This window comes from Idiotropiscis lumnitzeri, chromosome 1, assembly GCF_059441095.1.
Source record: "Idiotropiscis lumnitzeri isolate Australia: NSW breed Sydney's pygmy pipehorse chromosome 1, RoL_Ilum_1.0, whole genome shotgun sequence".
NCBI lineage: Eukaryota > Metazoa > Chordata > Actinopteri > Syngnathiformes > Syngnathidae > Idiotropiscis > Idiotropiscis lumnitzeri.
Window position 1 is genome coordinate 1784171 of NC_142391.1, and position 14577 is coordinate 1798747.

The 14577-nt window shown below is 42.4% G+C and overlaps 1 long non-coding RNA gene across 1 annotated transcript in view; it reads right to left on the minus strand.

Annotated features, from left to right (window-relative positions):
* The window catches only part of LOC148342590 (uncharacterized), a 37260-nt gene extending 23001 nt beyond the window's left edge, over positions 1-14259 (minus strand). The window contains exons 1-2 of the long non-coding RNA XR_015845867.1: positions 13986-14259; positions 9494-9526 (exon numbers count right to left, since the gene is read on the minus strand). This is a non-coding gene — a long non-coding RNA (uncharacterized LOC148342590). The remainder of the gene's footprint in view (positions 1-9493; positions 9527-13985) is intronic.
* Positions 14260-14577: the final 318 nt, after the last annotated feature.

The window sequence follows — 14577 nt, forward strand, 5'->3', positions numbered from 1 at the left end:
AGGCAGAGGAACTTCTTTATTTATCGCCTACATAAAAGCCAGAGAGGCGTGAAAGGTAATACGGGTGCGGGATGGATGACGGGGAGCCGGATAAAGCACACATGGCACCACCGCCACCGCCACCGCCGCCGCCGTGCCATTCACGCCAATTTCACACCCCTTCGTTAAGCTACAAAAGCGCCCTCTCGCCTGCCGCTTTCACACTAATGCAATCTGCCTCCACCAATTTTACAGCGCAAAAAAAAAAGAAGCGGGAAAAGAAAAAAAGTCCCTGCTGAGCAGCTGATAGTGAGCATGCTCGTATGATGAGTGAGTTCAAACAAGGTTAGCCAATTTGAGGAGCTGCTGACAACACTTGACTAACAAGATTAAAGTCTAAAGATGAAAGATGGAAGCTAAATAATGACAAAGTAGGATAAACCAAACTAGATGAGAAAAAGCTAAGAAATTAGCATAGCAGGGCTCAAGCCTAGGATAAGCTAGCATAAAATAAAAAAAGCTAAAATAGGCTAAAACTGCTGTTAAGGTACAAACAGCTCGGCTAAAACTAAGCAAAGATAGACATAGCTAAGATGACGAGGACTGGCAAACATATCTCAGATAGGTATCGAAGATATCATTCGCTAAATTAGAAAAGAAAATCGAGGCAAAAATCAGACCAACTCAGGTGGGCTAAAATATGCTAATCTCAAATGGATGCACTGTCGTAAGATTTGAAAAGCTTGACGCACCAGAGTTTAGGAATCCCGGAGTAGAATTGGAATCTTTTGGTTGCCTTATATGGCAAAGCTAAGCTAGTAGTACATCGTGATGTTACCATGGTGAGTAAAAGCGAAGCCGTCTCGCACCAAGGGGCCGTTGCCACCGTGAGACCGATTGAACAAAAGCTGTTGGCTCTCCTGTGGGAGATTTGCAACATGCCCGTCAACAGGCTCGTAGCCGCTAAAGGCGCTAACCTGAAACCTCAGCGCTAAGCGTTTTTCTTATGCCATTGTCAGTGGCGTTCGAGTCTTCCGAGGTGCAGCGTGGGATCGCTCTGTCGTCCTCGCTGGCGGGATTAGCGTCAGCTCCCGTAACACCCTTGGCGAGGAGCGCAGAACCTGCCGTGTCGGAAGCGTCCCCGACGACCATTTGACGTTGAGTGGAAAGGTGCACTGCCAAATTCATCGTTTGTACGGATTAAGAACGGCCCAACAGGCACACGGGGCTAAAAATGCTCATGGCGGCTGGGCCAAATACGGGTTTAAAACCCTCATTTGAAACCCAAAGTCGTGTTGAAAACCAGAGCCCAGTCTTGAAACGCCACTGTGAAGCCAAACCTCACTCACAAATTCGACTTGAAAACCGTACCCCCGTCTTGAAAGCTCGCAGTCCATCAAGTCAATGAAGTCGAATTGAAAACGTAGTCAAAGACAAACTGTCAATTTTGGGTTTCATTTGTTTAAAAAAAATCCAAAACCGGCACACCCGGTATACAAGTCTTGTGTGCGATTGCGCCGCCGCCGCATCTTGTCGGCGATTTGGCGGCGTGCCGAGCGTCAGGAGGAGGCCTGCTGATGTGACGACTGGAGCGCGGCCACCTTTTGCGTCTTCTGTCTGCTGCTGTCCTCCTCCGTACGGTTCCGCTTTGATCAGATGTGCGCGCGCACACGCACACACATGCACGCACATGCACACACATGATGTTCGCACGAACACGTGTGTCGAAAGGGTTGAGAAATCTTTTGACATGATACAAGTTTGGTTTTTTTGGACCGCTTTATCACACACTTAATTCATTCTCATCTTTTTGAAACCACAATCCAGTCTTAAGACCGTACTTGAAACCCAAACCCAAATTTGAAAACCCTAACCATGGATTGCAAGCCTTCGTTGAAACGCTAACTCAGGCTTCAGAATCAACTTTGGTCGAGTCGAAGCCTTAATTTGAAACCCAACCCCGTCTTAAAAAACTAAATTTGAAACCCAAACTTGAAACCAAACTGTGACTTTAAATCCTAATTTGAAACACCAAGAAAAGTTTGAAACCAAAGCACAGACTTGAAACCCTAAAAGTCCCCAACCAAGACTTCAAATCCTACTTTGAAACCCTGACTTAAAACCTTCATTTGAAACCCACATTTTCGTTAGAAATGCAAACATAAGCTTGAAACACTAAATTGGAAGACGTCAAATCCTAATTTAAAAGCCTAACCCTGACTTGAAACCTCAATTTGAAGCCCAAAATTGTACTTTCTTGAAGCCTTAACTTTTAGCCCTAATTTGAAACCCTTTAGACTTTATGCAAATTGTTTATTTTTAGTCTCCATGACTGCAGATTTAAGCCCTACCCATCAAGCTCATCTTCACCTTAAATGTCTTTGCTGCGCACACACACGTCTTAAAGAGGCTAAGCTCCTGCACTTCACACAGCTGCTTATCCTCCTGCCGTGTCTCTTCACACCTGTCTGTCTGTCTGTCTATAAGTCTGTCAGTTTGCACCCAAGTGGGCGGCCATGTTTGTCCACACGTGAGAAAGAAACACACAAACAACCGCGCCAATGCAGCGCTGATCCACTTCCTGCAGTGTGCATGCCAGGCCACTAGTGGGCGGAAGAGGGCGTGACTCCGCCCTAATTCCTCCCATGTGGCACATGAAGGAACAACGGACTTGACATCAAACAGCTGGGTTAGCATGCTAGCCTGCTAGCCTGCTAGCGCGTCAGCATGTGAAATCTTTTGCTTGGACGTGTCAAAGTGTTCGCTATTAAGATTACAAGGAGGAAACACTCATGTGAAACCCAACCATGACTGGAAACCCTACTTTGGAACTCTAAACCTTACTTAAAAGCCTATTTCTAGCTTGAAGTTTTGAAACCCTATCCCTTGTTTGAAACCCTAACTGTGACTTGGAAACCTCATTTGAAAGTGAAAACCTCTAAGCGTGACTTGAACCCCTGACCAATGCCTGTGCTTAGAACCCAACCTTTGAAACCATAACCCTGTCTTGCAAACCTAACCTAAATCTGTCTTGAAACCTTAACCCTGACTTGGAGCACCCATTTAAAGCAGATTTTTTTTTGAAACCCTACCCGGAGTTTGAAAGTCTTCATTCATTCATTTGACTCCCTAACCCTCGGGCCCACGTCTGCTTTGCGTCGCTTTGTGAACGTTGACCTCCTTTTTAGCGATGGCGCTTCTCTACCGTGCGGCGCTCGATTTCCAAGGTGATAAATGTTTAAAAGCTGGTCTTGTTTGCAAAACGTCTTCGTTTACATCAACGACATCATAAACCTCCGCCGGCAGATTATGAATAACGACGCCGCTCCAGCAGCCCGAACGCCGTATTGTTCCCTCGGCCATTCAATCATTCATCAGCGGAAAATAAGCAACGGGGAAGAAAATGTTTGATTGTGCGCGCCTGGCAGCTTAAAAGGAGAACAGGTGGATCAACATCAAACGCTTCCTGTAGCGCGTATTGAAATGTTTGCAGAAAGCGTCTTTAACAAAGTCACTGCTTTCTGCTAAAAAATAAATAAATGCTTCTGTAAGCACTATTTTTGTCCAAATGAGGACGCAAGTGCTTGGATTCTGAAGGCTAACCTTTGATTAGCAATTAGCGGCTAGGTCGGAAATAACATCTTGGCGAGTTTGGCGTTTTTTGAACTTCCTGTGTGTTTTCTGGAATGGCTTCTTTCCGAGGTTTTTTGTGGCTCGACTCATAGATCTGCATACCAAATTTGACGTTGTTCAATAAAACTGGATTTTAGCGTTCCAAAATTTTGGAGGGTGCTACCAACCAAACATGCGCCCTTTCAAGCAAACTTCCTGTTTCTTTTCAGCCAGGAGAATTTTTTTTTTTTTTTTTGTGGCTCTACTCATGATTGACGAGCCTACCAAAATTTCTTGAAACTGGCCTCAGGGGTTGAATTATGCTAAAAGGATTTTTCTCAAGGCAAAATAGCAGCGTTCCTGTCCAACTGTAGAGGCGGAAGAGATGAAATCTAAAATAGCGACGGGAAGAAATCAATGCCATTGAGTCCAAAAGGGAGATTGGGCGAGATTAAGTGGGGATTTTTTTTTTTTTTTTTTTTTAGGCGTAATGTTGCCTCATGCAGAAGCTTCGCCCCAGCAGGGAGGCTCGTTGGTCTCTACCTGCCGAGTGTGACGCAACGCAGCCCCCGAGTGGAGTAAGGCGCTAAAAGTGCCAACTACATAAAGAAATGGAAGTCCAGATGAGGAGACGGCCTCCACACGCGTGTTTCTTGGGCCGCTCAGTTTGCACACGTCAATATTAACATTTCATACGCGCTCCGCATTATCAATTTGGAATCGTTGAGAGGGGAAAAAAAAGAAAAGAAAAAGTGGACGTGGAACGAAAGCAAGCCCGAGTCAACTTTGAAAGCGTAAACCCGCCAAAGTTTGAAAGCTCGGACACGGCAACCCTGACTTGAAACCAAAGATAAAGATGTCCTTTATTAGTCCCACAATGGGGAAATTTGAATTTTTTTTTTTTTTTTTTTTAAAGATAAAGACAAAAAGCAATACCCAAACACTTCCGTAAAAACAACCTTGGCTTAAAACCTGACTTGAGACCAACTTTGAAATCCAAAACCAGACTTGAAACCAAAAAAAAAAAAAATTGCTTGAAACCCAAAGAATGAATTTAAACCCGACTTTTAAAGCACAACAGTGACTTGAAAGGCAAACTTTTGTCGAAGCACACGCTGGCTTGAGAGCCACATTTGAAACCCGAACCTGACTTCAAAACCTTCTCGAGCTTGGCTTGAAGCCCCATTTTGAAACCCCAACCCTCGGTTGAAACCCGAATTTCAAAACCTTAAACCTGAACAAAAACCCTACATTGAAAAGACAACCGTGGCTTGAAACCCGACTTTCAAACCCTACCCGTTGCTTTAAAGCCGACATTCACACCCTAACCCTGGCTTGAAACCAGACTTTACAACCAAATCTTTTGTTCTCAACCTAAACCGGTTTCGAAACCCTACTCTTGAATTCTAACCTTGGCTTAAAACGCTAACCCTACTTCAAAACTTTCTTGAAGCTTTGCTTAAAACCCTATCTCGAAACCCCAACCACGCTTAAAAAAAAAAATAACTTGAAGCGCCGCTAACCCTGGCTGGAAACTTGGCTTTGAAAGTGCAACCCTGGCTTGACACCCTACTTTGCAACCATAACTCCGACTTGAAACAGCCCCAACTCTGCTTGAAACCCTACTCCAAAAACCTGAAAGTCGACTTTGAAACCATAACCCTGGCTTGAAACCTGACGATTAAACCCTCGCCCAGTGTTGAAACCTTACTTTGAAGCCCTAACTTTACCTTAAAACCCACATTTGAAACTCTAGTGACTACTTAAATACCTTTTTTTGGAAAGAATAACTCTGGCTTGAAACCCTACTTAAGCTTTGTCTGAAACCTTCATTCCCCACCCTTCTGCAACAAATATTTGCAGCCGCATTCTATATTTAGGTCCTTGTACGAGTATGCTCAGATTCCTCACTAGTAGGACAACTCTGGAATCCTAGATGGACGACAAAGTGCACTAGTGGACAACTGCATGCTACTAGTGCCATAACTGGCATTGTTAGGATGCCAAAGTCGACTTGGTGAGGCGCAGAAATGGCAGACAGTGGTGGAAGGAAAAAGAACGTTTCTAATAAGACACACTCGTTCTACTAGTGCGCTGAATTGTCTCACTAGTAGCCAAGGTGGCTTTGGCAAAAACTCTCCAACAGCGTAACACAAAGCAAAAAAACGGCAACGAGGAAAAATGACACACTTGAAAGCAAACGACAAGCCCCCGGCGGAGGCGTTCTGCCGCGCGAGGCCCGAAGGCGTTCTCGCACGCGGCGTGCTTTTGCCTCGGCGGGCCAAACAGCAAACATATTTGGCCCGTGGCCACTTTGCGCCGTGATTTACAAAGACCCTCGCGTATGCGCTGTACGCGCTACCTGCTCATTATTTCCGCCTCCCACGTTCGCTCGACATGACAGCTTTCCCACGCCGACAAGACGGCGGCACAATAGGCCGACCGAGGTAACGACTTGCGCTTTTTTGTCGCCGTTGCGCTTTATGCACTTGTTTGTTCTCGTTCACGGCACGCCGTCAATCACACTTACTCGCTGTAAAATCCATTTCTCTCCAGTTTCTTCAGATCTAAGTGGTTGGTTTCCACATTTCTGCAAGTTGAGGTTTCTCTTTTAGAAACTCGGCCGCCATACTCGGGGGCCAAACGGGCAGACTTTTTTTTTTGTGGGTTTAGTCAAGAAAGAAACACTGACCAAATTTTGTATACTCACGATAGTCATGCCTACCAAATTTCGTGCAGCTAATTAAAACTAGTTTGAGGGGCTGAGTTAAAAAAAAAAAAATGGCCGACTTCCTGAGTCTTTTTGGGCAAGACTTCCTGAGAGAGTTTTGTGGCACTTTTCATGATACACATGCCTACCAAATTTCATGTTACTGAGTACAGAGACCAGAGAGTACTCATTTCCAGCCACGAAATCACGAAGGATTTGAGGAGAAATTCTACGAAACAGTTGAACACAATGTGATGCGAAATTTGCCCACTTCAAAGGAAAACGTCGGACTTCCCATGCCTGTTCGGGAACATGTTTTTTGTGCGACTTGCGTAAGAAATTGGTTGACGGACACGATTGAGTTTGCTATCCAATTAGGTTGAGAGGCCATGAAATGGCGAGCGGAGGAGGAGGAGGCGGAGGCTCTTATGTGAAGAGGCCCACAAGGACTTTGCAAAGGCGGACGATGCTTCGCTTTGACGTCCGGCCAATCGAGCGACGACGCGCAGCTGATTCCCGTCCGCACGGGATGGAAGTTCAGCCATGCGCTCTGAGCGACGCGGGCATCCATGCGCGGCGCAACGCTCCACCGTTGCCCTCCCAGAAATGTCAGAGGAGAGATCGATGTTTTCAAGCAAATGTTTCAGCAAGCGGCGTTGAGGGAGATTGCTAAGGCTGATAAAATATTGGGGAAGGAATACTGTAATGGCGCTGCAGAAACTATAAAAAGTACTCCAAAAAAAAAAACACTTCTTAAAAAACAAGAGTACAGTACTGAAACATTCAATACAACACAACCGTACTGAAAACAAGTTTGAAGCCAAAGAAACAAAAGGCACATTTAATTCAGAGATTCTTTCACGCACCACTAGAGGGAGCTCTCGTAGCGTACTTTGAGAAGGACTGCTGTGGCGCTCTCGTGATCACTAACGTTACTCGAGTACATTTGCCATCCCATGACAACAACACACAAAGGCGTGTTTGATTTTTTTTTTTTTTTTATGGTTTTGTCGCTTGGCCTCCCTAAAATACGTCGACGTTTACACAGTACACGCGTGCATTTCAAAATGGCAAAATGAACGGAAGTACGGTTGGTCCTCACGAAACATTTTCAGGTTCGGAACACTCTGCATTGAATTGAAGTCAATATTTTTAAATATTGTTCAAATAATTATTGTTTTGACTTGGAAAACGTACATTTCTTAAGATTTTTGGGGGGGGGACAAAAATCTCGTCAAGGAAAAACTGATTTTTACTTTATGAGCAGCACTGTGGCGGTTTTTTAAAGTGCTCTTTTAATAAATGTAAGCATGTCTCTCTGTTCCAAAAATATTTTGAATTTTGAATTATTTTAATGAAAAAATGTGAAATGTACATTTAATTTTTTTTTATTTAAACATTTTTCAATATAATGAATAATTTTATTGAAAAACATGTTATTAAATTTTTAAGTGATGCGCATTGAACTCATTTTATTTGTTTAACACGCAAAACTTTTTTTTTTTAGTTTTACAATAAAAAGATTTTTACATTTGAATGACGCATTTTTTCCCCTCAACATTTGACTGATTTTTGCTCTTAAATATGAGTTGACTCTCAATGTCACCAGAACTGGACATCCTCGACCTGTTGGCAAGCACGACGATCCGTGCCAGCCACCACCACCAACAAACAACAAAACGATTGCCAGAGACATAATCAGGCAGACTCCACAAGAGCAAAAATCTGCCAATAATCAAAAATAACCCCCCTCAAAAATTGTTGACAAAGCGGGAAATACTGCCACAAAAAAAAGGATTGGCAAAAAAACAAAACAAAACAAAAAAAACAAAGACACGCAGTTTGTATTTTCTGGCCTTAACAAATAATTTTCTTTTCAATAATTTAATTATTTTGTATTATTCTATAAATGTGATTTTTTTAACAAATATAATCTGTCAACACAGCATCTTAAATTCATGAGAAAAAAAATCTTAATTGGTAATTAAATCGTAAATTAATTTGAAATAAAACAAAGGAAACAAAATGTCTCTGCTTTTCATGAAGCAAGAGGAAGGGTTAAAAAAAAATATTTCATCTTCACATATATACATCGAGCAATATAAATAATTTGCATGCGTCTTTTTAATGAGGTAACGAAGAAAATACTATGACTCAAACCGACAAAAAAAAAATATTTACATTGATGAAAACCTCCATGGCATTCATTTAAAAAAAAAAAAAAGTTTCATATTTTGTCCTATGCGAGATTTTCTACATGCTCCGAGGCCACTCAGGTTTATTATGTAAATGGCGTACTAGCATGTTCGCCAAGTGCGCAAACTGAACCTGAAATGCATTTCATTTTATGAGCCGAATAAGTAATTGTTGTGGAGCGTGCTGACATGTAATTAGTGAGGAAGCGTCGTATACGCTCATTTGATGTACGGCCTGCAGGGCCGACCCCCCCCCCCCCCCCCCCCCCCCCAATGCCCATTCACAACCGCCGCTCGCCCCCCTCCCACCCCTCGGCTAGCTCGCCGGGGGGGATTGGGCACCTAAATGAATAAAACATGGCGCCCGTTTCATTTGGAAAGCCGCCGTAATGAGGCACTTTTGCACCCGCATTTCTCTTGCCACTCCGGAGGAAATAGGGGGGGGGGGGGCGTGGCGTGCGGTGAAAAGCGGCGACTTGATGTGCTAAAGGCAGCAGAAAGGCCGCAAATTGAGCGAAAGATCATTGGAAAGTTTGTCTGTTTTTTTTTTGTTTTTTTTTACACAACAAGCAAATGCTTTGCGCTCCACTGAGGCGCGTCGTAATGAAGCGTGCTAATCGCGTCATGGCGCGTTGCCACATTTTGGAGGAGGGGGGGCGGGGGGGGGGGGACCCAAAAGCATTTAACGTAACTAAGCAGCACAATGTCTCAAGTTTACTGACTTTTAGGGATAAGCATCGCGCGAATGAAAGATGATTCAACATGAGTCGATTATTTCATGCGGACGGATTCGATTCAGTTTGATTCAAAGGGATTCCGATCCGATTCGATTCGGCTCCGTTCAAGAGGGTGTGATGCAAATAATTCAGAAACATTACTTCTTATTCACATCCACTTACCGTCATTTCTGGAAAGCCAAAAGAGCAACATAGACTAGCTGTGTTGAAATGCGCGATATAAATAAAGTTGGATTGTAGAAAAACTCATTTGGACTTACCTTAGCCGCTTCGGACGAAGAGCACTTTCATTTCTGCAAGCATCAGAACAGGGTTACGGTTACTTCAAGTCAGACAATGACGAGGTGTGGGGAAGTCATTCGTCAACGCGGCATCACGGATGATGGTGGCACATCCAAACTAAAATGATTACGCAACAGCAAACCGGAGAAGATTGAAGAAACATAATTGACACAAAACATGCCTTTTCAATGCTATTCACGCCTCCTGAGTGCCACCAAGCATGCGGGCAGCATATTATCCTGGAACTTTCCTCAGACTCGTGTCGCCGCACCAGGAAAATTTTACAGATTTATTGCACTTTATTGCTTTGCTCAAATGAAACGCAGCTTAAAATGCTTATTTTGGCTCTCAAATGCTTCTTCACACCTCGAGCGCATGCAAGAGAGCGGGAAAGCAGAGAGCAGATTTCATTCTATACACGCGGTACTGAAAGGGGGAGACAAAAACCCACTTCCAGCTCTGCTTGCTTTTTTAAAATTCTATCCATCCTGCTATCGATCCATCTAGATATATATTTTTTTAATATATAATATGTATTGTACATGTATTTTATATTGTATATGTTCAAAGGAAACATGAAAAATGTGTAACATTTTCTTCTTTTATTAGTTATTGTTTACGTTTTGTATTGTAATTTTGATGGAATCTTTTTTTTTAACATTTTTGTTAAAACTACATAAAGGCTACTCATGTGGTCCTTGGGGGCCACGTCGGTGACCCCTGCGCTCGAACTGCCACAAATTGAGCGGGCTTTTTTTTTTTTTTAAACAAACAAACACTTTGAACTCTACTGATGCGGTTTGTAATGAAGCATGCTAATCGCGTAATAGCTCGTCACGGCATTCAACGTTTTGGAGAGAAGACAACATCAGTTAATTAAGCGGCACAATGTTTCTATTTGCCGCTGCTGTCGTTGGAGACGTTCACAACCTCCAGACGCATTCAGACTGCAAATGTCGAACTATATTCAAGCAAACTCAGTCGACATTCTTTTTAATGAGGTAAAAAAAAATATCACACTTTACTGTAGTTCTCTCTCTCTCTCTCTCTCTCTCTCTCTCTCTCTCTCTCTCTCTCTCTCTCTCTCTCTCTCTCTCTCTCTCTCTCTCTCTCTCTCTCTCTCTCTCTCTCTCTCTCTCTCTCTCTCTCTCTCTCTCTCTCTCTCTCTCTCTCTCTCTCTCTCTCTCTCTCTCTCTCTCTCTCTCTCTCTCTCTCTCTCTCTCTCTCTCTCTCTCTCTCTCTCTCTCTCTCTCTCTCTCTCCCCTCCCTCCCTCTCTCTCTTTCTCTCTCTCCCTCTCTCCCTCTCTCTCTTTCTCTCTCTCCCTCTCTCCCTCTCTCCCTCCCTCCCTCCCTCTCCCTCTCTCTCTCTCTCTCCCTCCCTCCCTCCCTCTCTCTCTCTTTCTCTCTCCCCCTCTCTCTCTCCCTCTCCCTCCCTCCAAATAAAATTGCAAACATTTACTATATTTAAATTACTTTTTTTTAAAAACATCACACCAGGGCTGATGGCTAATTTGCACCTTTTGTGTGTACACAGTGTGCTTTTTACGTGGCGGACTGTAATCATTCCTCAGTTCACAAGCAAAGCAGACAGGGAGGTTAGCGGTCATTAAACTTCACTTTAACCAGCAGCCAACCATAAAGCGGCCATATGCAAATTTACTGGGTGTGGGGGTTTGAGGTTGTAAGAGTTTACAACCAGTACTGAGATTATGACCACGCATTTGACCGTAAAACAGCCATCAGATATATTCGCTGCCTTAGACTGTCCATGTGCAGCCGTAAAGTAAAGGTATTTGTAAAACCTTTACATACTGCTGGCTTGTAACATTTTTAACAAGTAAAATAGCACTCTAAAAGCATATTATGTATGCACAGGAGTTTTATTTGACTTGAAAAGTCAGATAAAGGATAAAAAAAGAAGGTGAATTGGTTGCTTCCTGTCCTCCACATGAGGTGGCGAATCAATTTGAAACGAGTAGGTTGAGGGGAAATTAAAAGTCGTCTTGGTTTTATTGATAAAAAGCAACAGCAGGAAATCTAATTGAAGGGAAGACGAGAAATAAATGGATTTAAATTCTAAATGTAAAACCGTTAGAGACGCTAAACAGACAACTCCAGGTTATTCTCGGAAATCCTGCACCGTGAAATTTGAAGTTTCATTTTTAAAGACACACAACAAAGTCAGTTCAGCGCCACGAAAACATGGTTGATGTCTCGTGTTAGCATTAGCATCGCCGCTTGTGTTGTGATCTGCAATTGGGAAGCAATGTTTGCCTACAAAACAAATCAGAAAAGTTTTGTTGGCATTAGCATTTCAAGGTCATTAGCTTAGCGTCTTTAGATGCTAAAGTGGCTTGTTGCAAGTTGCTTCACGTCTTCGTCATTGTCATGGTAACCGGGATCTAGTTTTACAGTACAGAGTTATCCGCGGCAAATGTTCGAAATAAGTGACATTAACATTTAGCCACTCATTAGCTTAGCTTCTTTTCTTGTGATCACGTCTTTGTCGCTAAAGAAAAGCCACATCATCTAGTATGAAGTAGAAAAGTATCTCTGTCGTTAACCTGCTTTTGACGACCTTAACATTGGACTGCATTTCTGTTAGCTTGGTCAATAATTTAGCGAAGATCTTAGCTTCTTTAGCTTAATTGCTGATTTAGCATTAGCAATCCTGATGTCATTATTTAGTTTCGGGGTGTTTTTATGGCACTTTTAAAACAACATTTATGTCAATCCATAACGTGAGACACAAGTGTCCTGTTGGCATTTTCATTTCGCACGCAATAGCTTGAGTTCCTTTTATCTTTCATTCCTAATCAATTTGTTGTTACCACTGAGGCTTGAAAATAAATTCTGCCCTGGAACAAAAAGAAAGCAAACGAAAGAATTGACACTCAATAGAACAATTTTTTTTTTTTTTTTTAGTTTGTATAGTTTGTTCTGCATCACTACTTCCTGGTTGATGAGGGTTGTTGCTGGTAAATATAGTGTAGCGGTAACCACTGACTCAGTGCTCTTTTATTTAATCCCTCTTATCTTTTGGGGAAATGTGTGAAATTGTAAGCGTTGCATTGAAATTCACACATTGTCCCAGCAGCACTGAGCCTCGGCGCATTTTACAATAGCCGTCTAATGAGGCGGGAGAAGAAGAAATATTATGTTGGAAAAAAGACCTTAAAGTTATTCAATGCGCAGCCTCCGCATTTAAAGATTTTTTGGTGTGTTTAGAACTTCAGGATGATGGGATGGAGATGGGATAATAAGCCATAAACAAGAGCTCAGTTTAGCGCGCGTCCATGGAAGCCGGATGAAATGAAGATCACTTAGCATTAGCATCAGTGCTCATATAATGGTTCAGAGTCGTGGGGCATGCTTGAACAAACAATCAGTTTAGTTTGGTTTGTTTCAGGATAAGATTTGCTCTTTTAGAATTTGTGTTTTTGGTGTTCTACGATACACACTCATTCAGTTAGCGTTAGCATTTAGCACATCATGGTTTAGCTTCTGTATCTCGCGAGTACTGTGTATCTTATGTTGACATTTCAGTGTGGACTACTTAACACAACTAAAAAAAAAAATTCCACCACATGACGCGATATTTTCCAACCATTCCAAGCAAAATATAAAAATACAGGTTAGTTCTGTTAGCATTTCTCACACAATAGTTCAACATTTCATGAGTTTGTATAATGAAGGCTTAATGATGGTCACAGTTTGAAGGATAATTTCTATTTCCAATATCTCCTATGGGGAAAATTGTGTCTAAATGCGCACATCTCAAGCAACTCCTGCCAGGTCGATTTCTCCTTTCCGGGCCGGTTTTGACGGGCGTGTGTGATTTTAATCTCCACTTGACACCCGCTCATCCGTTTAATCCAAACAGCTGTTGGCGAGCAAACAACAACTTCCTGCGCCGCGCGCCATTAATTGGACGTAATTAGAAAACGCGCACGCTGAAAAACAAACCGCGCCGATGTTTGTTTTCCATGTCTGGAAGCCTTTTTTTTAAGCAGCCAGATTTTATTTTATTTTTATCTTGCAATAGCTGTCAACCCTCAAACTGAAATGAATGGCGACATAGTGCCCTCCAGAGGCGAAGGCCTGAACTGTTGTTTCTGAATAGATTCTTTCCAAATCCATGTTTTGTGTGACAAGTCCTTTGATTTCAGATTGTTCCTGAACGCAATATCAACCTAGCAGGCCAGATTGACAGATAACTTTATTTAAATTGACATTCGGAACAATCAAATGCTACGTTGTGAGGTACAATGGAATTGTGGGAAGGAGTCGTCCGTAAGAACCGACTGTCATTTAAATTTATTTTATTTTCATGGCCTGAAAACACCCACTATAATTCACAAGTATTGTTTTGCATGTTTTTCACGACATGAGCATTTCCAGTACAGTACCATTTTTTCTAAATAAATATCAAACCACTTGAGTTGTTTGAAAAGTTTGGTCTCAGCTTACCTCGCTGGTGATAATGACGTTCAGATGATCGGAGGAAAAGCAGCTCGGATAATACATGGATGGGTTGTATGTTTGAGAACATCCAATTGCGAGACGTGTTCAAGTATTTCATGACAAGAAGTTGCTCCAGAAAACAAAGGTAGATAAGAACACATTCGTTTTGAGACGCGTGCCCACGACGATGCTAAGCTAATGCTTTCCATTGCCTTTAGCGGGACTGTCGCCACTACCAACATGGCAACTACGAAGGCGTGTTTGTTAATCTTCCCCGCCCCAAATTTTAATTTTTTTTTTGCAAGAAAATAATTTAAATTTACATACAGACACGAAGAATTTAACTATAGGGTTAGTGTCCAAACTATTGCATGGGGGCTATTAGCGGCCCGTCATCCATTTTTAAAAAAAAATATTTTTAAAAAATGGGCATTGGTGGGGGTTGTAGTTGATTGCATTGGAAGTGTAGCAGACACAAATACATTTCCAACCTCAATGTTAACAGAATTTCGCTTCATAAAATCACGCAGAATAAAGAGAACTAATTTCTGCCACTTTACGATTTGTGAACACTTCAAATGAATGTCAAGGGTCAATG